Source organism: Gallus gallus, chromosome 2, assembly GCF_016699485.2.
Source record: "Gallus gallus isolate bGalGal1 chromosome 2, bGalGal1.mat.broiler.GRCg7b, whole genome shotgun sequence".
Lineage (NCBI taxonomy): Eukaryota > Metazoa > Chordata > Aves > Galliformes > Phasianidae > Gallus > Gallus gallus.
Window position 1 is genome coordinate 91,406,230 of NC_052533.1, and position 26,143 is coordinate 91,432,372.

The window sequence follows — 26,143 nt, forward strand, 5'->3', positions numbered from 1 at the left end:
GAATATTTTGGCTATGTCACAGAAGCCTAAAGATTCACCTAAAGATCACCTAAAGATTTTCTTCTTTCTCATTCAAGAGAGCCACCAACCTCCATATCTAATATTAGACCACGATGCCTTCAGTGACAGGGCATCCACAGCCTCTCTGGGCAGCCTGTTCCAGCACCTCACCACACTCATAGTAAAGAACTTCCCCCTGACATCCAACCTGAATCTTCCCTCCCTCAACTTAAAACCATTTCCTCTTGTCCTGCTGTTATCTACCCTTTCAAAGAGTTGACTCCCCTCCTGTTTGTAGGCTCCCCTTAGGTACTGAAAGGCTGCAATAAGGTCACCCCACAGCCTTCTTTTCTCCAGGCTGAACAAGCCCAGCTCCCTCAGCCTGTCTTCATCAGGAAGGTGCTCCAGCCCTCTGATTTATGATCCTCCTCCTGACCCTCTCCATCAGCTCCCTGTCTTTCTTGTACTGGGAGCTCCAGACCTGGACACAGTACTCCAGATGGGGACACAGGAGGGCAGAGTAGAGAGGGACAATCATCTCCTTCTCCCTGCTGGCCACCCCTCTTCTGATGAAGCCCAGGATACCATTTGCTTTCCGAGCTGCAAGAGCACACTGCTGGCTCATGTTAAGTTCTCCATCCACCAGGACCCCCAGGTCCTTCTCTGCAGGACTACTCTCAAGGATGGCTCCTCACAGCCTGTATATATGACTGCAATTCCTCCAGCCCAAGTGCAAAACCTTGCACTTTGCTGTGTCGAACCTCATTAGATTCACCCGGGCCCACCTTTCGAGTCCATTGATCTTCTCTTCAATAGAAATAGAAAACATTTCACTGGAGATATGTTGGCATGTATTCCACCATGTCAGTAGGTAAAGACAGTGCAGTTGAGATTTTCAGTGTGAGACCTGCATTTCCCTAATCACCTAATCATTTCAGATGAAATTTAGAAAGATGTAATCTTAAAGTCTAAAGGACAGGCAATTCAGAAAAGATCCGTAAACCCATAATGAACTGCAAGGTTTTCTAACTTGATGCTCAATACATTTTTATTTACTCCTCTTTTTGGTCATAAGCCAGCTCTTTAATGGAAGGAGTATGAACACATACAGAAGAACTCAAAGAAAGTATATTTACAGTTATCAAATTCAACTTTTCTTTTTTTGGTGTGCTAATTCCAGCATGAGAATTCCCAAAGCATTTCTCAGTCAGTATATTATCGTCTTCAAGTACTCTATAACCAATATGCAGTGTTTGCAAAAGATGGGATACACGGATGTGACACAATGGAAAGCACAGCAATGGCAGCATAGAAGCAAAGTCCCAGGCTGTAGCAGGTAAGGATATGCTCAAATACAGCAGCTGTGGACACAGAAACAAAGGAAAGAATCTGCTTACACTTGCAATGCCTCAGGCATGCAGGGATGTCCAGTAAAATACCCTTCCCCCTCCAACCTCTAAATGAGATAGGGAAAGGAGCTGATCCTGGCTGCACCCCTTCTGGTCACTCAGCTGCATTGCATACACCTGAGCTCCCCTGGGTTGGCCCTGCCTTCTCACCAGGTGCTCAATCACTGGTTCAAGCCATGACTCAGCATTTCTGCTATAATGGAAAACAAATTTCTCTTTATTAAAATTCCCTTTTTCAGACATTTAATTCTTTCAGTGAAATCACGGATACAATGAAGCAAAAACGTTTCAAGAAGCTCCTTAAAAAGCCAGAACAAAACTGAATGTGAACAACTCGACATAAAACCTTTGTGCCAAATAAACATTTTCTCATTTGCAAAGGCATAACATCCTCCTTCATCAACTTACAGGTGTTTCTTAGTTATTTCTCTTCCTTCAGAGGGACTATTGAAGAGAACAGTCTCTCAGTGATGGAACAGAAAAGATAGTAGGATTGTTGGTTCAAAAAGAAAAAAAAAAATGAATTTTGCTTTGAAAAGTATTGGTTGTAACTGATAGCAACCATGTATTTTTCCTTGTAGCACAAGAATGCTGGAACTTCAAGCTGTGCATTGTAACCCTTTTCTTTATGGAAAACAACCCATTTTGTTAGGGCACCAGAGCCTCCAGAAGAGCCTTTCAAACAAGCTACAGGCTTTTGAAGGCTAAGAACTTAGAAACTTCCACATTGCTGTATCTTCAGTAGTTAAAATAAGAAAATAAAAAGCCCACTGGTAGCACAGATACTGGGCTGATGACTATCTGCACTTGTTAACATCATTTTCTCCTAGGCTCCAGAAGGAACCATAAGGACATCGCAGGGAAATGCACCTTGCAATATCGCTCGCATCCTTCTTTTTTCTGCCTCCATACCACTGAAAGTTCTTCAGATGGGGGAAAATGCCAAATAAAGGAAATCTTTATGAACTCTTGACATTAAATATAGATATCTATTAACTCATACCCCAAAAAAATGGAAGATGGGAGAGCTTCTTCATCATCCACTCACTTCAGGGAGGACCAAATGCTGCTCAGTGCCACAGCGGTCACTCATTAGATTAGCTTTGAGGAGAGTCCACAAAAAAAAGAAAAGGAAAAAAAAAAGAGAGGCCTGGATACATAATTTCAAGTGCTGTCAGAAACAATTGCACATTCAAGGCATAGAGAACTGCACTAATAGTTCCTAATAAGCATTCAATGACCCCGAGATCTTCAATTTTGGAAATTTAAAGAGATTTCTGTGTTGTGAATTGTAAACTCAAAGAATTCTGACCATTTCCAGAGGGAGGCATAGATATAGCAATAAAAATATACATCAAACTTCTGATCAAAGACATATCGTATTTCTATAGCACTGTGATATTTATGGATGAAAAGCCTCACTTAAATATTTTAAATACAGTTTAGTCATCAGGTCCATTTCTCCAAAGGAAACATCCAGGAAAAAAATAATCACTTTTTCATACACAGTAATGAGCCTCTTGGTTTGTGAGAAATCCCAGAGTTACATGGCTTCATGAAAGATGCAATTCTGACCAACTTTGCCAATTAAAACTAGACAGAAAGAAAAAGTAAATGCAATTTGAATCTCCTCTCTATCGTAGGCTGTGCTACCCTCTTCCGTGTGGTGGAATGCACTATAATGTGTCAAAGGAAGCACAAATGCTTCTCATGCTGCCACCTGCAAAAAGACATTAGAAGTAAGTTTCAACTTTTCACTGCGCTTTTGCAGAAAAAGACAAAGTGTTATTTCTTCCAAACTGCCACTTAGAATTTTTACCCCAATAACCCTGATTCCCTTCTCTTTTAAAACTCATGGAGTACAATCTTCCTTGACAGACATTCTGACAGCTAATACTTAGCAAGTTTACTAAATTTTCATCAACTTTCTCCTAAAACAAAAAGAAGATGAGAAATGGCTTTGTTGGCTCTGTGTTTTGAACTACTGTGAGATAGGAGAAGCAGCCAAGAGGCCTCGGCCATCGCAACCCAGGCCACCCGTCTGCTAGTAGTAGGAGGGGCAGCAGCACAGCTGGAAAGCCCAATGCAAGCACCCAGCTCTGGGCTGACAGCCAGGAGCCCGTTTTCTGAGTAGAACCCAGATGCGGAATGGAGATGGGAACTAGAAGAAACTGCAAGGAAGCAGAACAAAAGAAAAAAAACAAAAAAAATATTTTTCACATTGAAACATCCTCTTCATTTCAGGTATGACAACAACAGGAAAAGAAAATGCAATTAAAAAGAAAATGTAGAGCATTTTTCAGTTATTTATTGCCCAGGTACTCACTGAGCAACAGCTTATAGTATATAAAAAAAGAGTCTAACCAGAACCCAAAACCACTTCAAATTAAAGTCAGAAAGACAACAGTTTGGATGCATTTAACCCACAACAAATGCAAGTACATGGAACTAAATTAATTAAACAAATAGATATCACGGTCAATGTGAAGTTTGGACACCAAAAGTGTATAAAAGTCATCAAAAGGAGGGAGAACAGTGGAAGGTAGGAAGGGAAATCCAACATGCTTCAAATGCTAGTATTTTCTGAATGATCATTTTAATTGCCTTGCCTTTAAGGACTCTAAGTTCTACTAAGATCAAATGCACCCACGTGGTTTAATTTAATGCACTTATCCCCATCTTTTAAATGACTGCAGCACAGAATGCATATAGTAATTGGTTCGTATATGCATGTGCTCGGTGTTACCGTGCGTCCTGCTTCCAGCTGGGATGCTTCAATAGGCCAATAAGGTGAAAAGGGCTGTGCGGGTGTTTCACTGAACAAGTAACATAAGAAGATAGGGCTGTTCGTACAGCAGGTTAGGAAAAGTTTGCAGAGAAGAACACAAAGTGTACACATACTTCCAACAAAAAGGAGAAATTAATAAAAATAAAAGCATTCTTCTGACACCTGGTGGCCACTTCACACAAGGAAGTAATTGCATTTCAACCAGGAAAAGCAGCTCAAACAAGAATGCCCTACACATCTCTTTGGTAGACATATCTACAGAAATGAAAGCTGGTATTATTATTAATTAAAATATACGCTCGTTAGGATATATATGTTTACATATATGCATGTATCAAATGAAGGTAGTATCAGTTTTAATACACAGCAATACATCCAGTTTTATCTATTAGCTTATTACACAGAGACAAAACCTCTTCCTCTGTACAAAGAAATAGAAGTGAGCACACAAAGTCTTTCAGCTCAATCCTGTAAGACATATGAAATCCTGACTTTCTTTTCAGTTCTGATTTTCCAGTTAAGTTCTTTAAATAAGGCAGAGAGGGAGGAGGGGAGGAATGGGCGAAGTGGGGGCTGCTTCTCATTTCAGAAGGGCTCTGTGCTGTAGATGCTGCCCCTAATCCCTGTCACAGTACGTTAGCTCTCCAGTACACTTAGCAGAGCATAAGCAGCAGCTTCATTTCTTTGTATGACTGTATCTCTAACAAAGACAAAGTAATATCCATCATTAGAAATTAGCTCAAAAAGATGACAGCTGTACACAGTTCTCAGCTACATAGGTGATAAACCTTTAACACTCGGTGGAAAGGCTGCATGTCAAATTATGCCTTTTCCCCTCATCAATTTCTTATAATACACGTAAGCAATCACAACAGTACTGCCATCTCCTCTGCAACAGAGAGGGTGATTTTCTCCCCGATAACCTCAGATGATTGTCACCAAGACTTAAGCCATGCATAGCGGTGCAGAGCTTGGCTTCCTGCATAATAACTGTTACTTGTTTTCAATTGCACAAACTCATGCTTCAGCTGAAGTCACTGAACATCCTTTAAAGCTCCGTACTTCTGCATGCTGAAAAGTTCAAGAGTTTACCATTGAATTTTACTCTAATTTCCATCACTGACTGTGACAACAGATGGAAGTAAATAAAAGGCAGCGACGGGAGGCATCCAGATGTTATGGTGGCACACGCAATATGAGATGAGACAAAAACTGTTGCTGCCTTCTGCAGTGTCTGTAATGAGCTACTATGATGGCACAACATTGAGCTTTACCCTTCTCAGTCCCCACACCCTCTGCCCGTGCTGAGACATGGAACGACAAAAGATGCCTTTGCTCCAGCCACAGTGGGAAGAGAAGCAGAAAGGTGAGAGCAAGAGCAGCACCTGCTATGCACTGCAGCCTGTGCAGAGCAGGCAGATCTTCCCAAGCCAGGTCCAAGCCAGGGACATTGGAAGGAACTGGAGAGGAGAAGGGAGCCTGGGCAGCCTGGTCTAGTGATTGGCGACCCTGCACATAGTAGGGGAGTTGAAACTTGATGATCATTACGGTCCTTTTCAACCCAGGCCATTCTATGATTCTATGAAGGGACACCTCCATCACCCATAAACCCCAACTAACCTCTTGTATACAGAATTCACAACGCTGATACTTCGAAACATACAGCAGGAGGGTTTCAAATGCCATTGCTGATCAATAGCATTCAGTTCTCCCACATCTATGTCAATGCAACAAATACTATACCTACTTAAGGCCCAGAAACTTCATTATCTTCCAGAATTAGTAAGATACTTGAGCACAGGCATAGTTTCAGAATGATTCCTCCTAGGTCTGAAGCCAGGCACAAACGTTCAAGTGCATTCCCAAACAAGGACTCAACTAGCAGTGAAAATTGTCATTTCTCCTTGAGGAACAGTGCATGCAGTGCCACTGCACTGGGTACCACAACACTTACTATCTACATCTTAGTATCTACAAAAATTAGGCAGCTTCGTTCTCTTCTATCTAAAAGCTACATCTTGCCTATTAGTTTTCTACTACCTGGATATCTGGTGCAAAATCTTTTTCTTGTTTTTAGGTATATCATGCAACTACAGTGCATTTTGTTCAGTTTATCACAAAACCACACCTCCACTCAGGACCCCAAACCATCAAAGACCTCTCTGAAAAACATCAGAAACGAGGTCCAAGATAACAGTCTTCTCTCTCCAAGGTCTAGATGCAGCAGCAGCACCTAAAGCTGAAGTGCTCAGGGTTTACATCGGTAGCAGGGTGGAAAAATAGGAGCCAGCAAATCCAGTGATGCCCACCGCTGCCTCCTTCTCCCCAGATCCCTTTTGGACAAGCAGCTCAAGCAAGTGCAACAGGCTCAGGGATGCTTTCCAAACAAGTTCCCTGCACCACACACCAGCAGGGCCACCTGATTTGTCCCCATACATGGAGACCTTGGGGACTGGAGCTTGTATATGTTGCCTTTGGTCCCCTATATATCACTCTGCATTGGGAACACATTAGGAGAGTGTTATTACTAAAAATACTACTAATTCCCTGAAAAGCACTGAGTTAAAAATCAATCTTACAAACTTTCCCGAGATCAATAGGTTTTAATGAACAAAGAAAACATATTCTGCGGTGACAATGGGCAAGCTCACAGAGACCAAGCTAGAGTAAGAAATTACTGCTGTCCCAACATTTCCTTAGAGAAAAAAATTGACTTACTACTAAGTAGGCTATCACTCAGTTCAGACTCCACAAGGGTCTGGAGGACCACAAGCTTACCAGCTTACCTGCATGATGATTTATAAAAGAGTGCAGCCAGGATACAAAGCCAGTTCTGACCACCGCAGACAAGGCAGCACTTTGGCTCCTCAGTCTCAGCTCTGTAAGCAACGGAGCTACACCAGCCCAAATTACAGACTTAATTTCTCTGATGGAGGAACGTGGACACAGAAAGTGTGCTGCATGCCAGACAGGCTGCCTGCTTCCTCTACAAAGGGGACAGGCACAGTCTATTTTACTCTCAGGTGGTAAAAAGAATATTTAATCCCATGTTTCACTCACCAGTAGCCATTTTCCTGGTATTCATTCTATGACATTAAAAAGTTCCACAGGACTTCTAGTCCTAGCTATAATCATCAGTGGAAAAAAAGAATCTAAAACAAAGCTTACAAAACACAAGAGCAAAAATGTCTTTATATTTTCTGAAGTAGAACACACTGTTAAGCATCCTGTTCCATTTCGCATTTTCCAGAACACTCAACTATTACATCCTACTTTTCCAAAGCACTACGATTCAGATTTCTGTTTTCCAGTAAATTCCATAAATATTTGATAATCAAATACAACCTCTGTTTTGTCAGCTCTGCAGCCTTCCCCTGTAGATCCTTTCACTTTTTACATGAAGCAGGAAAGGAGTTCACTTCTAACAGTTCCCCTGTAATTCTATTTTGCAATTAAAAAACATCATTTCCGAGCACACGCCATTTTTCAAGACTGTAATATATGGTACATTTTCTATAAGGTAAACAATACAGATTTTCCTTGTTAAACCTCTGTAACAGCACAACTCACAGTAATATAAATACGCAAAGCTTCCCATTAAAACAACCATTATACCTTTCTCACCAAACTCATTCTGCGCTCTCGTGCTTAGGTGATTTAAGGATTCTTAGAGGTACACACATAGGAAAAACAATAAATACCCTTTAGTAGCTACGAATCCCTCGCAAAATCCCCTCCCAGAGAAGTCTACACTTGGGCTCTCAGCTACTTAGACGACACCCTACTGCCACTACTGTTATAAACAAAAAGAATGCACACAAAGCTTCTAAGTCAACTCAAGTCACTGCAAAGAGGGCATTTGAAAGTCAAGATGTTTCTTTAAATGCTTAAAAAGAACTCTGAAAGTAATGTCAGATATCCAGGTTTTATTATTTTATCTCCAGTTATTCACAACTGAAAACAGTGACACAAAAATACGTTTTCGTTATCAAAATCAGTTCTTATTTAGAAAGCTCAATTAAGAATGAAAAATTAAGTGACATTAGCCTATTTTTAATAACCTGCAGATTTTTAAAGTGCCCAATTATAAAAGAAAAAGGGACTACAGAATAAAGATAGCAAATACACAAATTCAAGGCTATTAAAAGGCAGACACATGAGATCCCATGTATCTTGTGCCATTGGTAAAAAGGTTGTTTTATTATCAGTGTAACTAATCACAATGAAGCCATCTCTTACAACTAAAGTCATTATAATGAATTTTCTTTACAGCTACAGAGAAATGGGATTTGCTGTTCCATATCAAACTAGAACAGGCTGTATAAATTTTTCTTCATATTTACTGTTAAATGTAATTTTTATCTATAAAATCAGCCATGAAATATTAAAAACTGAAACAACAGAATTTATATCCTTTACTTAATTTAGTTTAAACGGTCTATTCACTAAAGAGAGGGAAAGAAGGTTACATATGTATTATAGCATGCCCTCCCCTCTCCTCTCTAAGCATTTCCATTATAAACCCCTTAGTTTTTGGAATTTACAACCGGGCTGTAAAAACTCACTTCGCACTTAGAGTTGGTACACTTTTCCTTTCACAGATTTAAAAAAAATAAATAAAGACATTCCAGGAGCAAGATGAGAAAGCGATGGAGAGCAGAAGAAAAGCAATCGGAGTAGGAGCTTTTAGGCTCAGATGCCCAATACCGGGCAAGGAAGGGCTGTGCAGCCCTTGAGTTGCTCTGCCTACTGCCTTCACACAAAAGCGCCCTGGAGGGAAGGAAGGGCAGAGGAAGGGCCTGGGCAGGCTGAGGAGCCAGGGCTCACCCCAAGGAGCTGAAGCACAGTCCCTAGGTGCACCCTGCCCACTGTGCTCAGCCAGGGCTCCAGCCTTCTTAGCCAGGCTGCCCCTGGCTAACTTTATTCATCAGCAAAGGCTCACTCCTAATGATTCTTTGACTAACCTGTTAGGGCAGTACAAGTGGTTTGCTGCCTGAAACATGAACAGTGTGTTTAGAAAGTCACTGGTCCTCTGCAGTTTGGAGGTGGTTATGATCCAAAACATAGCCTTTTGTAAGGAAGGGCTCAGACAGCTGCTTTAAGGATAATGCTTTCGTGCCTTTTTTTGGTTTAAACTCACTCTAACTCTACAGTGAATTGCTATTCTGAACTGTATGTTTTGATACTTTTTGCTTTTTGCAAAACTACTAATACATCATTAAGGCCAAAAAGTTAGCAAAATACAGACAAGGTCTGTACATGTTTATCAGTGTTTGCTTCATCCACAGGTAAGAGGAGAATCAGTAAAGGATGAGGCAGAAGCAGAGACCTATCCCCTTCTTCACATTCACCAAGGAGGTGTCTTCTGCCTCCTCTGTCGCCTCTGTTTCCTCAAAGGTCTGGAAATAAATATTACTGACCCAGATTAACTTCTACATCTTACAACTGTCCAGCTGAACAAAGGAAGAGGTGAAGTACTCACAGCATAGGAAGAATTGGGTCAGACTATTCTTTCACACAAAAGGAAACAACATTCCTAAGGAAAAATAGTAGGGGTGATTAGGTACATTCCAAAAACATTGGGAAAGAGAAGATTCTCTGCTAATTTCCAATTATCTGCACACAGACAGTGGAAGGTGTTTCTGAAATATTGATACATAAAAATGTAGTAGAAAGATATTATTTCCACACTCTTCTGCCATACACTCAGAAGTGATACATGAGCAAAAAGAACTACAAGGTAAGAATGTTACGGATCTAATATTGGTAACACATGGCACAGCTCCTCCGGGTGGAGGAGAAAGACGGTGAGCACTACTGAACTCAGGAAAGCAGAGCTCTTGTATCAGGTAACCTGGGCAAAAGGAAGAGCTAACACTGACTGCTACTAGCACGCTCTTTACTCTCTTCTCTGGAGAGCCGTGGTCCTGCACCCCGACATGCCAGCTGATGAAAACGTCCTGGTATCCAGAAGCAGGCAGCTAGCAAAGCCCCTGCCAAGCCAAAGGGAGCTGCTCGATAATGTTACGTCCTATACTCCTAAAAACACAGCGGAGCTCCAAGCGTGCACATCTCGTGTACAGATTAATAAGTTTCCATGATGATTCACTAAAAATCCACATTCCCTCTAAGAGTATTATTATTTTTCATGCTAAAAAGCACAGACACTAAGGGTATTTATGTTAGAATTTATTGTATATGTTTATTCTCGGAATTAATAGAAAAAAAGTATTCATTTCAAAAAGGTATTGACCATATATGAGCAAACACAAAGCAGTTGCTCTACCCTTCAGCATTTCTTAGTAGCAAGACACTGAAAGTGCATTAGGAGCACTCTGTAGAGCTATTCAAACAAATACATACATAAAAGAAAAACCTCAACAATATGTCATTTAATTCTAAAGCACACTTTACAGAGTACTGGAATTTGGGGGAGTATTAGTCTTGAAAATGTCTTTAAATGTTCCTTATTTGGAATTATTGGCATAGCTGCATTCCGTACACATCGTGGCATTGCTTTATCCAACCACCCCGCTAAATAATTAAAAACAAACAGGACCGAGCTTCAGGCTGACCTGCACTGACTCCTGTATGTATTCTCAAAATCACCGCAAGCACTGAATGCCACTGATCTTCAGCTTCTAATAACTGATCAAAGAATACTGCCCTGTAACAGACTATGAGCTAAAACCAGAGTGCTGAAGTGTGCATTTTCAAAAAAGTGGTTTATAGCTCGAGATTTAAAATGCAAAGTTTCCATTCTACTTAATTATTAAAATGCATGCTGTGTTATGGTTACATTTGGTGACTGGATTAGTAGTACCCCAACTGAGTTAAACAATGCTTTTTTCCTATTAGAGTTCATATTACCATATCGTCTATTTGTTTAAGAAAAGGAAGAAAAAAAGCACAGCAAGGAAGAAGGAATAAAAAAAGAAATATGAATATCAAACATACTGAAAGACAGTGAGGACCAATATAGCAAGAAGACCTGGCATCAGCAAAATAAACACCAGCTGAAAGTGGAGAAGCTGAAATATCTAGGTACTTAAAGTACGGAAACTTCCTTATGAAAAAGAACATCCACCATTTGTCAAGGAGGGTTCAAAGCAAATGCTTTAAATCTTACTGCTTTCCTGGATTCGGTCGTTACAAGTTTAGGGAATACAGACATCACTGCCAAAGAGAGGACTCTCTCAGGCTGTCAACTTCTTAATCAGGGTCTGACTTCACTGGAAAGTGTGAAATTATGTAATTATTTATGCTTGGCAATTCTGATGGTTTAGACAATTCCAGCACTCTGAACATCTTCTTTTATCAAGCGAAATTCCTACTGCAATGTTATTTCAGGGAATATAGCATTTTTTCTTTCTGTGCTGTCTAGGTGTTTTCTTCAAATAAAATGAAAGTATCCATGTGAAGTATTTCACCTCTTCTGATACAGAGACCACTGAGTTTTGAAACAGAATTTACAATGAAAAATTACTAAAATAAATAAAATCCGAGTGAAACCATGGCTGCAGTGACATCAACTGCAGTTTTCTTAGCACTCTCATTTAGATCAGACCTTATCCAAAACTCTGCTACTACAGACGTAAAGACTGCTGTGTACTTATAACAAACAAATAATACTTAACCTTTGTTGCTTTCTGCAACAACGATGTTAGCCACCTGTGTTAGGCCTCTGCGCTCACTGACCAATAGCCTGATCAGGGCCAAATGACTGCAGATGCACACCAATATGATGAGCAGCAAAATGGCATTTATTCACTACTAAACACAGCTTATATGTATTTTTACCTAAACAACCGTGCTGTCATGTCCCACCCTGATTGGTTCACACCAGATAACATTGTGCCTTATTTGGCCATTTCCACATTCTTTCCCATCTTTCTTCTTCTCCTGTTTTCTCTGCATCAAGGTCAGCACAATAGCACTGTCTCTCTTTGCCTAGGGAGAGGCCTGTCCCGTACATCCCGTACCCCCACAAGACTACAACAAACCTTGTAAATAGTCACATTCCCTATACATCTGCACTTTCATACTACATCTGTATAAAATTTCAGAGATATCAAGTACATTTTTAATTATCTTTGTATCAGTAGCAGGCTAGAAGAAAGGCATGTATGCCTGAAAGCTTGCCCAGCTCTCCTTCTGTAGTAGTGGCCTTATGTATTACTTCCACCCACACGCCTTCTCCCCCTCCTAAGAAATCTGCCCAGAGCAGTGTAACCCCTGTGAAAGGTATTTACCCTTTGCATACAAAATACAAACATAGCCATTTTCTTTGGCCAAAAAAAAAAAAAAATTCAACACAGTTTAGTCAACACTCTACCTCAGAATATGCTGTATTGATAACAGTAACACCAAAAACCATAATGATGATAACAAGGAAGAAAAGAAGGTATTCCTTCAAGTCAGCCTCCACCCGCAAAGCTGAGTATGTTTTTCACATGGAAATGAAAACTGAGCAGCCTGAACAGAGCCGGCAAAATGCATTCTCAGGTGTTTTCTTTTCCTCTCCACACAACTGTCTATCATGCCTAACAATCTTGTGCCCAAGGGGGATTCCTGGGCTCTGAGAGAAGTTGCTCCTTTTGTCCTACCACACACCCACTCTGGAGGAGCAGAAGGGACACCTCCAAAGCCTACACTCCCTTTCTCTTCAGCCCCTTCCTCTCCTTCCTTCCTCGTTTCGCCATCCCTACTGCACGTCCTGTGGGTGAGGCAAAGAACATCAAACAGGGAGCAAATCAATTAGGCCTCCTGCACATATCATCAGAGGCACACACAAAGAAGCCCACGAAAATACTTCAAGAAGTTTCAAGCTACCTAGATTTAGAATAGCTGCCAAATTCACTAATCTGTAGCTTTGACAATGGAAGTCCAATCACAAGAAATGGTAACAAATAGATGCTTTCTCTTACACCTGCAAAGCTCCCAGGACCAGCACAAAACACTGCATCACAAAACCTCTGCTATAAAACCAAGCTCAGAGGTTTCTTGGGTCAAAAAAGTCCAATTTCATTTCTTTGTTTTTCTATATGCGAACTGGGAGATGGAGAGCTTGTGTCAGGCCCTGATTTTCATCATTTTGATGCAAATTGGAAAAATTCTGTTAAACTGAATGGAGATACTCCGATTTATATTCAAGTAAATGACATAAAATTCTAGTCCCAGGTTTTCTTTCCTTCCTGATTAAATTACATTAATGTACACTCAAAACAACTACTGCTAGTCACACTATATTTTTAAGCAGAAAAGCTTAACTGCTAACAAAACATCACACGCACACATGCATGAAGTCTTCAACTTCCATACTTCTGAAGCCTCGCAACAGTAACCAACGCTGCAGTATGTGAGCAACAACGGGTTGTCCTAAATGTGGGGCATAAATTTGCTACCCCTAAGAAAAAGTCCTACATGCTGCTGTCTTTCCCTAAGATACCTTTTATTAACCTCACATGTAAATGATATCTCAAAAAAACCATAACACTCTTTTCCTACACAGAAAGCAGCAGAAAAAGGCCCAAATACTAACTATTGCATCTTCACATTGTTAAAAGGTTTGACATAGTATTTATTGCTATATTACCCCTAATTAGCAGTTTAAGCTTGTTAACAAGAAGAGTTCTTTTCATTTAAGATAAATAGGAATTATCTTTCCATTGTATAGGTAAAACTTGTAAATAGGACAGCTCATAAATTCTAAAGATGAGAGTAACTAGGAAACTATTCATTAAGGCTTGTGTTATAAATTCAAAACATGAAGCATAACATGCTTAAAGAAGAAGGTTTTATTTTTAAAAGCATTCATTAGGCTCTCATCTTCAAGTCTCAGACTTGTAAATAATTTAAAATGAAAATTTGAACAACAGGGAGAAAAAAAACAAATGCAATTCAAATCATTCCATTGTTATACCAATAGAACTGAAAACAATAGAAAATAAGTTGGCAGATCTTGAAGAAAACATCCATAAAACATTTCTATGCAGCGTATCTTTGAACTTAGATATTATGCTACCGCTGGATCCAGTCCAAAAAAAATTAGCTTTGACTTCTAACAATGGGGCAGTGCCCAGTACAGGATACATGTGCTGAACTAGTCCTTCTGACTATCCAATGCACTTTAATCTGCTGCTGCCAAAATAAACAAACAAGCTGCAGCTTATGGAATCATAGAATCGCCAAGGTTGGAAAAGACTTCTAGGATCATTTAGTCCAATTCTGCCTTCCACCAATATTTCCCCACTGACCACATCCCTCAGTGCCACATCCACACAGTTCTGAACACCCCCAGGGACGGTGACTCCCCCACCTCCCTGAGCAGCCTGTGCCACTGCCTCATTGCTCGTTATGAGATGTAATTGTTCCGTATGTTCAACCTGAACCTCCCTTATGGATTAAAATAAACCCTTATGGATTCTCTTAAGCATTTTTACTATTCCATTTTGGCTTTTTAGAAATGTATATCCTACTAATAATGTATACAAAATAAGGCGAGAACCCCTTTCTTTTAAAGAGTATGATACATGCACATTTGTCTCCCATGGGGAGCATGTGAGGAACAGCTGTCCGGAACAGCATTTACTGCAATGGCACTGAAAACTGGAGCTGAAGACAAATGTAACAAATCTAACAAAACAAAACACTGGGATCACTGCTGCCCTTCCTGCACACCCAGTGTCTCAAATCCAATGTCAAGACTCACCTGCAGCAGGTGTGTTACATAGCAAGGAACAAGGAGGAAGCAATTATTTTCCTTTATTGAATTTATGGAATTTGCTATCTTTTTCCCAAGAACAACCCATCGGAAATATCGCATACCATATCTCACTTAAACACACAATGGAAGACGAGCCTGCAACAGGCATTCCTTTCTCCTCATTAGCAGACAAAGGAACTGCAAAGGGCAAGAGTGCTGTGTTTCTATACTGTGTTTCTCTGGGAGAAAGATGCGCACACTTGCTATGCATCAAGTGGAAGTCAATACCTGCTCCTCAGAAGTACTGAGCTCACCGCACACACCACGCAGTGCACACCTGCACCAGAATTTGCTGTGCAAGTGAAGAACACAAGCAGTAAATCAAAGAATCATAGAATTGTTTGAGTTGGAAGGGACCCTTTGAGGTCATCTAGTCCAACTCCCCTGCAATGACCAGGGACACATACAGCACAATCAGGTGGCCTTCTGGCAAGCTCTGGGCACGCAGGATGCGTGTCACTCTTAGAGCACACGCACATCACAGCCAAGGTGGTGACTGTTAGGAACACCCAACCTGCCCACAGGGCACAGATGCCAGGCAGCACATTGGAGCGGTATGATGCTTTCTGCAGAAAGCTGGCACAGCGAGGTCATCCCTTTTCTGCTTTTCCTCAAGAACAAAAGCAGGAGGTGCCAACTTGTTATGCACCTCCCTCACCAGATGGCACAGCAGGCTTCATCCTGCCAGGGCGTGTCTTAAAACCAGCTCTGGGTGGCTTAGCTCGTGCCTTTACAGCAAACATTCTGATGACTTACCAGAAGCAAATAAACCAACCACTAACTCATACAGGGTAGAAATGAGCAGGCCACGGAGCAAGTCCAAACATAAAAATCTGTCTTGTATAACAAAAAATATAGAGCCATGCTGGAGCTTTAAGGCAATCTAAATGGTACACAAACTGTTTGTTTCTTTGTTTTAATCTGAATTCTTTTGAAGATCCCATGCTTTCAACTTTCATGCTTAAATGTTTCCTAATAATGTATTTTATAACACATTACTGTATAGATTCCAAACAAAAACATCATATGAAACAGTGATTTATAAGTAAATCAATGACTTCGTATTACTGTTTAAAGAGTCACAGAATGGATAAGATTGGATAATTGCAATGAATTTTAACATTTCAATACCTTTGTATCCATACTTTGACATAGACTTCTGAAATGTCAAAAATGGGGCTAAGCACAGCAAGAAAAATTATTTTTAACTACAGTGAAACAAAGAAATATCAGACAGAGAAGTATCTATATGCACGTCTGTAGTAAAAAAAAAAACTCATCTGTAGAGGTGCATATGCGTAGATCTAGGCATTGGAACACTGCATACCTTAACTGCTTCACATAACCCCTTAATGTCTGTTACAAATGCAACACACACCACTAACAACTTAAATGCCTTCTCCTTCGAGGACGGGCTGAAAGAGCTGGGGCTGTTCAGCCTGGAGAAGAGAAGGCTCCAGGGAGACTTCATGGCAGCCTTTTCAGGGACTCTGTTCGGGAATGTAGTGATACAACAAGGAGGCCTTAAACTAAAAACGGTATGCCTAGATTAGAACTAAAGGAGAAATTAATTACTCAGAGGGCAGTGAGGTGCTGGCATAGCTGCCCACAGAAGCTGTGGGTGCCCCATCCCTGGAGGTGCTCAGGGCCAGGTTGGATGGGGTCCTGGGCAGCTGAGCTGGTGGGGGGCAGCCCTGCCCATGGCACGGGGTGGGGCTGGGTGGGCTTTGAGGTCCTTTCCAACCCAAGCAAAGCGAATTTTAGACTTAGGAAACGCAGAAGCTATTAAAATTTATTCTTGTACTGTTACAGATCAAAGAAAACCAAGAATATCTGCAACCTCCCAGCCCAGTTAAATAGAACCCTGGAAGTTACAGACAGCAGTTCAGCTGCTGAGAGCTTGTGGGTTACAATTAGGGACCAGATCAATAAAGGACATCCAGTGGTCTGCCAAAGTCCACCTGATCAAGGGTAGCCTGTTGATGAGGCCTTCTTGCTTCATCTACAAGAAGCACCACACTTGCAGGCTCTCACCTGATTGGGAATTGCAACCACATGACATCATGAGCTGTGAGCAATCCAAGAGGTCCAGGTATTGCTACTTCAGTTTGTTCATTGCCTCAGTTTTCACTGGAAGTCAGACTTCCCACACCTCCCATGGAAGCTGAATACATGTATAGGGCCAGACAACACACATCCCAGGGTCCTGAAGGAACCGGCTGATGTGGTTGCCAAACCCCTCTCCATCATATTTGAAAAGTTATGGCTATCAGGTGAACGTCTTTGGTGACTGAAAAAAGGCAAACATCACTCCCATTTTTAGGAAAGGAAGAAAGGAAAACCCAGGGAACTACAGGTCACTGAGCCTCATGTTTCTTCCTGGAAAAATCATGGAGAGGATCCTCCTGGAAAAGACATTAAGGTACATGAGGGACAAGCAGGTGATCCGTGACATCCAGCGTGGCTTCAGCAAGGGCAGATTGCGCCTAACCAGTCTGTGATGAGAACGACTGCATCAGCTGACCAAGGAAGGGCAACTGGTGTCATCTACCTGAACTTGCGCAAGGTCTTTAACATGGTCCTGCATCACATCCTAAATGGCAAACAGGTATACAGATTGTAAGGTAAATAGGTATAGGACCAGAGAGATTATCACATTTACAAAGGAGTAATGAAATAAAGAGCTTACCCATGTCCTGGGCTCGTGGAAGGGCTCCAAGAGGGGTGATCTCCAGATAGAGATCCTTCCTCCTTGGGAGTCAGCCCTTAAATGGGGCCTTGGAGGGGTGGAGCACAGGCTGATTCACCTGTGCCCCTGCAGCTGACTCAGCGCTCACCTCAGGTGGTCAATCAGAGGTTCAGGCCGTGATTCAACAGTTCCCATACCCATCCTTATGTCTAAATTGGAGAAATACGGACTTGAAGACAGGAACGTTCAGTGGATAACTAATTGGTTGGATGATCGCAGCCAGAGGGCTGTGGTCAACACCTCTGCCAAGGTTGAGGCTGATGATCGGTGGGGTCCCCAAGGGGTCTGTTTTGGACTGCTGTTCATCAACAATCTTATCAACGACATGAACAGTGGGATCGAGTGTACCGTCAGCAGGTTTACTGATGACACCAAGCTGAGTGGTACAGTTGACACAATAAAGGGACCTGGACAGACTCATAAAGTAGGCCCACAAAGTGAACTTAATACGGTTCAACGAGGCCAAGTGCAACATGCTGCACTTGGGTCAGAGCAATCCCAGATCTGTTTGAAGACTGGGAGTATAACTCATTGAGAATAGCCCTGCTGAAAGGACTTGGTGGGGTACCAGGCAGACAAGAAGCTGGACATGAGCCAGCAGCAGGTGCCTGCAGCCTAGGAGCCCAATTGTACCCCATAAAAAGAGATGGCCAACAGCGCAAGGGACATGACAGTATCTCTCTACCATTATGAGGTCCCATCTGGAGTACTACACTCAGGCTTAGGTACTCCAGCACAAGAAGGATGCAGAGCTGTTGAAGCAGGTCCAGTAGAGGGCCATGAAGATGCTCAGAGGGCTGGAGCACCTCTCCTACAAAGACAAGGTGAGGAAGCTAGGCTTTTTTAGTGTGGAGAAGGATCTGGGAAGACATCTTTGTGGCCCTCCAGTACATGAAGGGATCTTATAATCAGGAGAGGGAACAGCTTTAAACTACAAGAGAGGAGATTCAGGTTAGATGTTTGGAAGAAATTATTTACTCAGATGGCAGTGAGGCACTGCCACAGGCTGCCAGAGGAGTTGTGGGTGCCCCATCCCTAGACATATTCAAGGCCAAGTAGGATGGTGCCCTGGGAAGCCTGATCTGTGGTTGGGAAACCTTCCCTATGGCAGGGGGTTGGAACAAGATGATTTTTAAGGTCCCTTCCAAACTCAGCCTTTGTGTAACCCAGCAGGCAGCTCAGCACCAAGCAGCCACTCACTATCCCTCAACCAAGTGGGATGAGAAAGAGACTTAGAAATAAAACAGTGAGCTGAGATAAAGACTGTATACTAAGACAGAAGAGAAAAACAGAAACAGAAATACAACGATAACAAAATATATAGCTACAACACAATTAATCATCACCTGCTGGCTGATGCACAGCACCAATGCAACATATGATCCCACCCTTCTGACCAATGCCCAGCACACACGATCACACCCCCAGCTAGTGCCACACAGCTTTATGGCCTCCCTCATGGTGCCACGTGGTATGGAATGATTCTTGGCCTAATTAGGGCCACCTATCCTGGCTCCATCCCACCTCACCGCCCCCCCCCCGCTGCCCCCCCCTTGAGCCTGTGCTATAAAAGGCAGTGACTCTTCCCTGCGGAGCAGCTCAGCCCATTCAGCAACAACCAAAAGTGGGGAGATGCTAATGCTGTTTTGGTGAAACAAGGACAGCCATACCATGTGCTCCAAGACATCTCTATGGCACAAATTAAAGTACTGTAAATGGAAACAATCCAGAAATGCGTTTAAAAAGTGCAATCTTCCTCCGCATAAAAACGTACCCTTCAGAATCCCCGAGAAATGATAATACTACCAATTTCTCTGTCTTTTTAACCAGTTTATAGTAAAGGAAACAATTTTATTCTTTATCCAATAGAAAGCCAGTTTATGATCACTTAGAAGAATGAGATCAAAATCTTCTCGAAAATTCAGGGGCACGACATCAGTAAGATCTTGCTTCTTCAGATCTGACACTCATTTAGTCATTCAAATGGGTGGTGCTGTCTCATTGACTCCTTTCATTCCTTCAGTGCCAAAATAAGCAACGGATTCAATGGTAGTGAATAGTTCTGTGATGTTACATACGAGTTGCCCTAGAACTCAACAAGAATCCATGCTTTTTCCTCTCAGAAGGCCAGAAACCATTCATACCACAACATTTATTTTTGTAACATAACACAGCTTCAACCAGGATTAGGTAGAGGTATGTGTGCTTCCATTAATCTCAGTGTTTGGACATTGTGGCACCGATGACAGAATCCTGACTGTGAAAAGTATTCTTTCTCTAGCTTAACTGCTGAACAGAATGGAAAACCTCCACACATATTTAACGTAAATGCACAGAATGTGCTATACTCTATTCTGTAAGTACATATCCTGTGCTGGCAGATGGCAGAAACAGCACTGGCCAGAAACAGTATCACCAGAATTCACAGTTCCTGAGCAGCAAGGTAGGCACAACTTCTGTCTGCAAAGCAAAAGACACCTCAGGAAGTTCTGCAGATGAGAAACTGGAAATCACAATACTTTCCTATTTTTTTGCTTCTTTACTGGTTTTATGCATACATACTAATACATTCTTTGAGCCTTTGTTTTAGAATAGTCCAACAGGAAGAAAACAATTAAACTTTACAAGAAAAATAGCTGCATTTTTTGTTTAAACTTTTATAAACGTGTTTAATGCTATACTGACATTCAGTGGGAAGGCCACAGACCAAAGATTAAAGCACTCTGGTGTTACCAAGTTCTGACAATCTGGGCCAGGCAACACTTAGGAGCTGTGAACACCAACCTGAGCACTTTGGCAGGATGTCCTAAGAGCAACCAACAGGTGACACACCAGAACACCCAGAGTCCCATTTTGAGAAAACTTTCACTTCAGAGCAGGGCAGGGTCTTAGGGAGACACAAGAGAGAACTGAAGCCAGCCCAGGGCTGCCGTGGCCTGCACCTGGAGCCTCCATGTGCACAGAGAGCAGGGGAGGTGACCTGTAAGGTCAGGGCTGGTGTCACTGTATGGGTATGTGCACATAGAGTTTTGTTGCAAACTACATACACGCAACTGCTAATTGTAATGGGAGTGCTCTCTCCCTCTCACATCCCTCATGGAAAGCCTAAAGGTCACACAAAAACTTTTAGTAAAACTTTGCAAGTCTGCCCTTAGTTTCTATTTCCTCCTTCGGCATGGAACATCCCGAGTTGTTTCTGTGACAGAGCTCTACAGCGCTGCCTCCTGTGCCAGCCTACTGCTAATTCACTCTAAGATCTGAATGGTTCATCTCTTCCTAGCACTACACACCATCAGCGAGGTGTGCTGCACGTTTCCTATGCGGGCACACGACTGCCAAGAACCGCTGCCATCTGTTCTGCTCGCCTCAGAGCACTCCGGTGGGAGCCTCAAGTCCCCGAGCCGCTGCCCCCTGCACGCCCCGCACGCACAGAGCGGGGCTCCACGCAGCCGGCGGCGGGAGGCGCCCCAGGCCCACTCCACCGCGCCTGCGCAGAGCCGAGCCTAGCCGCGCCCTGCCGCCGCTCACGCACGCGCCCAACCGTCGCCGTGTGGCCGTTGGAAGCCCATCGGCCGGCAGCGTCCCCGCGTGACGGCGGAGCCAACGACCGACGAACGCCCCCCGCTTTCCCCTTACGCTACCCTCCTCTCTCCCCCCCCCCCCCCCGTTCCGCGGTCCGGCGCAAAAGAAGAGCCGAGGCTCAGCTCCGGCAGCAGCCAATCGGAGCGCAGGACGCTCGTCCCGCCCCCGACGTCTCGGCCACTCAGAGCGCCTCGGGGCACGAACACGCGAGCGGATTGGCTCCGCCGAGCGCTGCTGGCCGCCCGCCCACCAAAAGCAAAAAAAACGACGGTAGCACAGAGGCCCAAAAAGCCCGAGGGAAGACGGCGAGCAGGCCGCAGGCCAACCGCGGCCCGATACCCCCACGAGCAGCGCCCGCGAGAGTCCGAGGTGGCCGCCCGCCCCGGGCCTCCGAGCGGGGAGGCGAAACAGCCGCGTGCCAGCCGGCCGAGCTTACCGCATGGGGGGAGCCGTCCGCCTCCGCTTGTGGTGATCTTGGTCACAAGTGGCGCGCCGTAGATTCGCCGCGTTGCGTCACGACGCAAGGGCAGGGGGGCGGGGGAAGCCCCGCTCACGTGACTCGGCGCCGGGGCGGGAACCGGAGGGGCGTCCGGCGTGAGGGGTGTCTTGTGGCCGAGCGGGCGCGATAGGGGTGTGCGCAACGGCCGCGCGCCGGGTGGGGGCATCGCCGTCGTGTTACCCTACGTGAGGGGTTGGCGCTGGGTTCGGCTGAGGGACGAGGAGTGGGAAGCGATTTGTGAAACACCTTAACGTTTTGTTGTCTGGTGAAGAAAACACAGTACTCAAACACTTAGTAATTCTTCCCTTTTTGAAGTCAAGTGATTAGTTAAACACCGAAAGTGAAGCAGCATAGCCTAGAGGAACCAGGCATCGTAGAATCATAAAATTGAGTTGGAAGGGACCTTCAAAGGTCGTTTTGTCCAACTCTCCTGCGATGAACAGGGACACCTACAGCTACGTCAGGTTGCTCAGAGCCTGATCCAGCCTGACATTGAGTGTGTCCTGAGATGGGGCATCCACCGCCTTTCTGGGCAACCTGTGCCAGTGCCTCACCACCCTTACCTTAAAGGAAAAACGTTCTTGTGTCCAATATAAATCTCCCCTTGTTTAGTTTGAAACCATTTCCCTTGCCCTGTCACCACAGACCCTGCTGAAGAATGTCTGCTTCCTTCTTACAGCCCCACGTAGATACTGAAAGGCTGCTCTCAGGGCTCCCCAGAGCCTTCTCTTCTCCAGGATGAACAGCCCCAGCTCTCTCAGCCTGCCTTGATAGTGGAGGTGTTGTTCACTGGGATCACCTGTGGTGGAAATTAGTTGCTATTTCCCAGCTGCTTAAGGTTTTTCAAATGTAGGTCTACCACTTATGTTCTGATTACACAGCCTTTTTTTAGTAAGTCCTATTTAAGTGAAACATCATTTAGCATTCTTCAAAGCCACTGGGGGTGGTAGCAGTAGAAGAGAGGACACTTACCTATGTTTGCAGTTTCTCCTGTTTCATACCCTCTACAAACAAACAAACAACAACAATAAAAAAAAATACCACATTACCAGGCTTCCTAATTAGGCATACTAACTTTGTTTCATTTAGCCAACATGCTGTTAGGCATATGACTCAGAGATGCTGGCTCTGTGGTGCATTGTAAGGACAAAGAATGGTTTAAGGACAAGCAGTCTCTACAGCCTGAGGGCTGAAAAGATTGCAGTCGCAGAATCATAGCATGGCTTGGGTTGGAAGGGCCCTCAAAGCCCACCCAGCCCTACCCTGTGCCATGGGCAGTGCTGCCCCCCACCAACTCAGCTGCCCAGGGCCCCATCCAACCCGGCCTTGAGTGCCGCTATGGATGGGGCACCACAGCTTCTCTGGGCAGCTGTGCCAGCACCTCACCGCCCTCTAAGTAAAGAATTTCTGCTTAACATCTCACCTAATTTTCCCCGGTCTTGGTTTATAACTGTTCCCCCTTGTCCTATTACTATCAGACTGTGTAGAAAGTCAGCCTCCCTCCTGTTAACAAATTCCTTTCAAGTATTACAAGGCCACAATGAAGTCTCCCCATAGCCTTCGCTTCTCCAAGCCAATCAAGCCCAGCTCCTTCAGCTTCTCTTCACAGAAGAGATGCTCAAGCCCTCTGAGCATTTTCACAACCCTCAAAAGGGGAGAATGCAAATATGATCTCCCACTACCACAGGTTTTATGCAGTGAAGTTTCCCACATTTGGGGAAATTGCAGGGATCAGCACAGCTGGCGTGCAAGGGGTAAGCCTTACCCTGGGAAAACCACCTGCCTGATCACAGTGTCTCCCCAGCCAAGTGAAATGAATCAACAAATTTGAAAGTATGTTGAGTTTTGCTAGATTAAGTGTAACACAGAACACCGTGTTACAGTGAGAGAAAGATCTTTCTTTTTGTCTAGTATTGAAGTGGTGTAGTACATATTTTAATTATCCTCTTTCTAATAACAAATCTAAAGAGAGAAAGACTCCCTGAGTCGTGGCACAGATATATTAGGATATAGATGTATATGTGCCTCTTACAGTAACATTTAAGCACTTTTGTAGGCTCTCAAACCTACAGAGAGGCTATAGGAGTTTACTTGGTGGTTTAAAAGTTATCTAATTAAGAACAGTTTAATTGATAACAGTATAATTGTTCCTGATTTTTTAAGAACTGGAGAATAGCAAAGCAACATTTTTATGTCCCCCCAAGTTTAGTTCCCTTACATTTCACACATTTCTTTTATATTTCTAGAAATTTCTGGAGATCTGGGTCTCAAGTAACATCTGTACTTAAATGTAGTATCCAGGACAGTATCAGGTATAGCCTGAAGAGGGAGCCGTTAGTATTGTAAAAGCAGCAATAGAGGCAGAACCGCTATTTATTAAAGGAAAACTAAATCTGAAACAAGCAATCAGAAAAATTAATTTTAGTTTCTATTAAGTGTTTACAGACATGCCTACATTTAACACTTTGATTTAGATACATACATAATTAGAGTCCTGCTGCAAATTAAAATCCCTGTTCTTTACTCTGAAATATTTGTAAGGGTTAAAATATATCAAAATGCAAACTAAATAAATATGCCAATGGTTAAGTAGTTAATATTTCACTTTTAAATGAAATGTGAGCATAGAACGTATTTAATTTCTAAGAAGAAGTGACATTAGGATTGATTCTACAGTTGCTATATTCCTTCAGCATCAAAATAGGGATTTCACTAGAAGTGCTGCTTATTTAGAGTAGTGCTAGAGTTTACCTAACTGTAAGTAAGTAGGAAAGGTAGACAGAATTATATTTTCTGTGCTCATTCATGTACAAGAAACACAAAGCTTTATCTAATTTAGGATGAGAAAGGCAGTCACAATAATCACGCTTATCAAGTTTGAGTTAGGGGTTTTCTTGCATGTCACACCCATTTAAGGAAACACCTGTGACTATGGCATTTGACCATAGCCATGTGGGTAACATCCTGGACAGGCCCTCCTAAGAGCACTGAATGGTGTCCACAGGATGGCCAAATAGTCCGCAGCAGTGACCATAAGGGGTTGACAACCATCAGTATTGTTTCCCAGAGCGGCAAGTTTTTGAAGAAAATCTGCATATAGTTTTATTCTGTCTATGCAATCACAGTCATAAGAAAAAAAAATCAAACAGAATAATTACGATGTAAACAGCAAGAACTCTTTGTCACTTATGTATGCATATATAAGTATATATATATACGTATATACACACATACACATGTGTACCTTCCTCTTTTTTTAATCCAAAATGCTTTTCCCAGAGGAAAAAACAACCCTTGGAAAGCCTTATTAAGTGGTGGCTTTTCTCTCATTTGCAAAGCAAGTCTGAAAGAACTGATGTGGGGCTGCCCCTGCAGACCTGAGGCTGAGCCAGCCTTGCATTTCATTCCTTGCTGCCGCCTGTGGGAAGGGGCCTGAGCCTGCAGCCCTGTGCTCAGCCTGGTGCTGAGATGCACCATCCGCCACGTCACGGCCACACCAGCACTGGACACAGAGGAAATCAGGCTGTGCTTTGCTGTGGCATGCAAGCCAGGTCATGCCGCCTGTTGGACCCATGCTTTCATTACAGGCTGTGCCGCCTTATCCGCATCACTAACCCGTAGGTTTTACAGTTCAGATGTGCCAGTTAACTCATTTCAAGTACCTGTAGTTACTCATTTTCATGAGGACAAAATGCTCACCTGCTGCTTTACGGTCTCAGTCAGACTTTCTCTGTTTAATAGAGAACCTGATGTAAACAAAATGTAATACAAACTATCTTCTTTCTCCGCCTTTTCCTGTTATTAGAACTGCAATATAGATGCGTACAGAGAAAAGCAAGACAGCGTGTACACAGGCTTTAATTAATGTTCAGGAGTTACCAATCTGAATTTCCTGTAATTTCATACAATCTAGGACAAGGAAAATTTTGAGCAGCTTTAAGAATGCTTTTTCAATGAAAAATCCTACTTAAGTTTGCCAAGTTTTCATGTTGCAGTTAGTGCAACTCGAAAAGACAAAATCCTATGCAGATAATGCTCAAAGTGTTGTCCTCTCCTCACCATCTTAAAGCAAATACTTAGGCTCACAAATTCTAATAAAAGAGAGTAACTGTACCTACAAATCCTCTCCTGTGGCCCATGAGTAGCACCATCAGGGCCTCGTGCTGCAAGGAACGTCACAGGCTTCCTATTCAGCTCCTGAAGAAATGAAAAAAAAAAAACATGTTATAAATATGACACACAAAAATAAATACAAATAAACAGTCATATAAAACAAGCCTGTATAAGCACAGACAAAACACTTGGTATACACACTACAAAGCTCCCAAATGTTTATCTGTTAAGGAACGTG

At 43.0% G+C, this 26,143-nt stretch overlaps 1 protein-coding gene and 1 non-coding gene across 7 annotated transcripts in view; both read right to left on the bottom strand.

The window, feature by feature from the left end:
• Window positions 1-21,808, bottom strand: part of ZNF407 (zinc finger protein 407) — a 338,606-nt gene extending 316,798 nt beyond the window's left edge. For 5 of the 6 annotated variants that reach the window (XM_015282425.4, XM_046933043.1, XM_040695662.2 and 2 more), the window contains exon 1: window positions 21,730-21,808. The gene's annotated coding sequence lies outside the window, so the exon portion shown is untranslated. Of the gene's footprint in view, window positions 1-9,679; window positions 9,734-21,729 lie in introns of all 6 variants that reach the window. The other variant, XM_040695661.2, reaches the window with a different exon arrangement.
• Window positions 21,809-23,444: 1,636 nt separating this feature from the next.
• LOC112531991 lies at window positions 23,445-23,608 on the bottom strand. The gene has a single exon (XR_003074191.2). It is a non-coding gene; the product is annotated as a U1 spliceosomal RNA (small nuclear RNA).
• Between the last annotated feature and the right edge of the window lie 2,535 nt (window positions 23,609-26,143).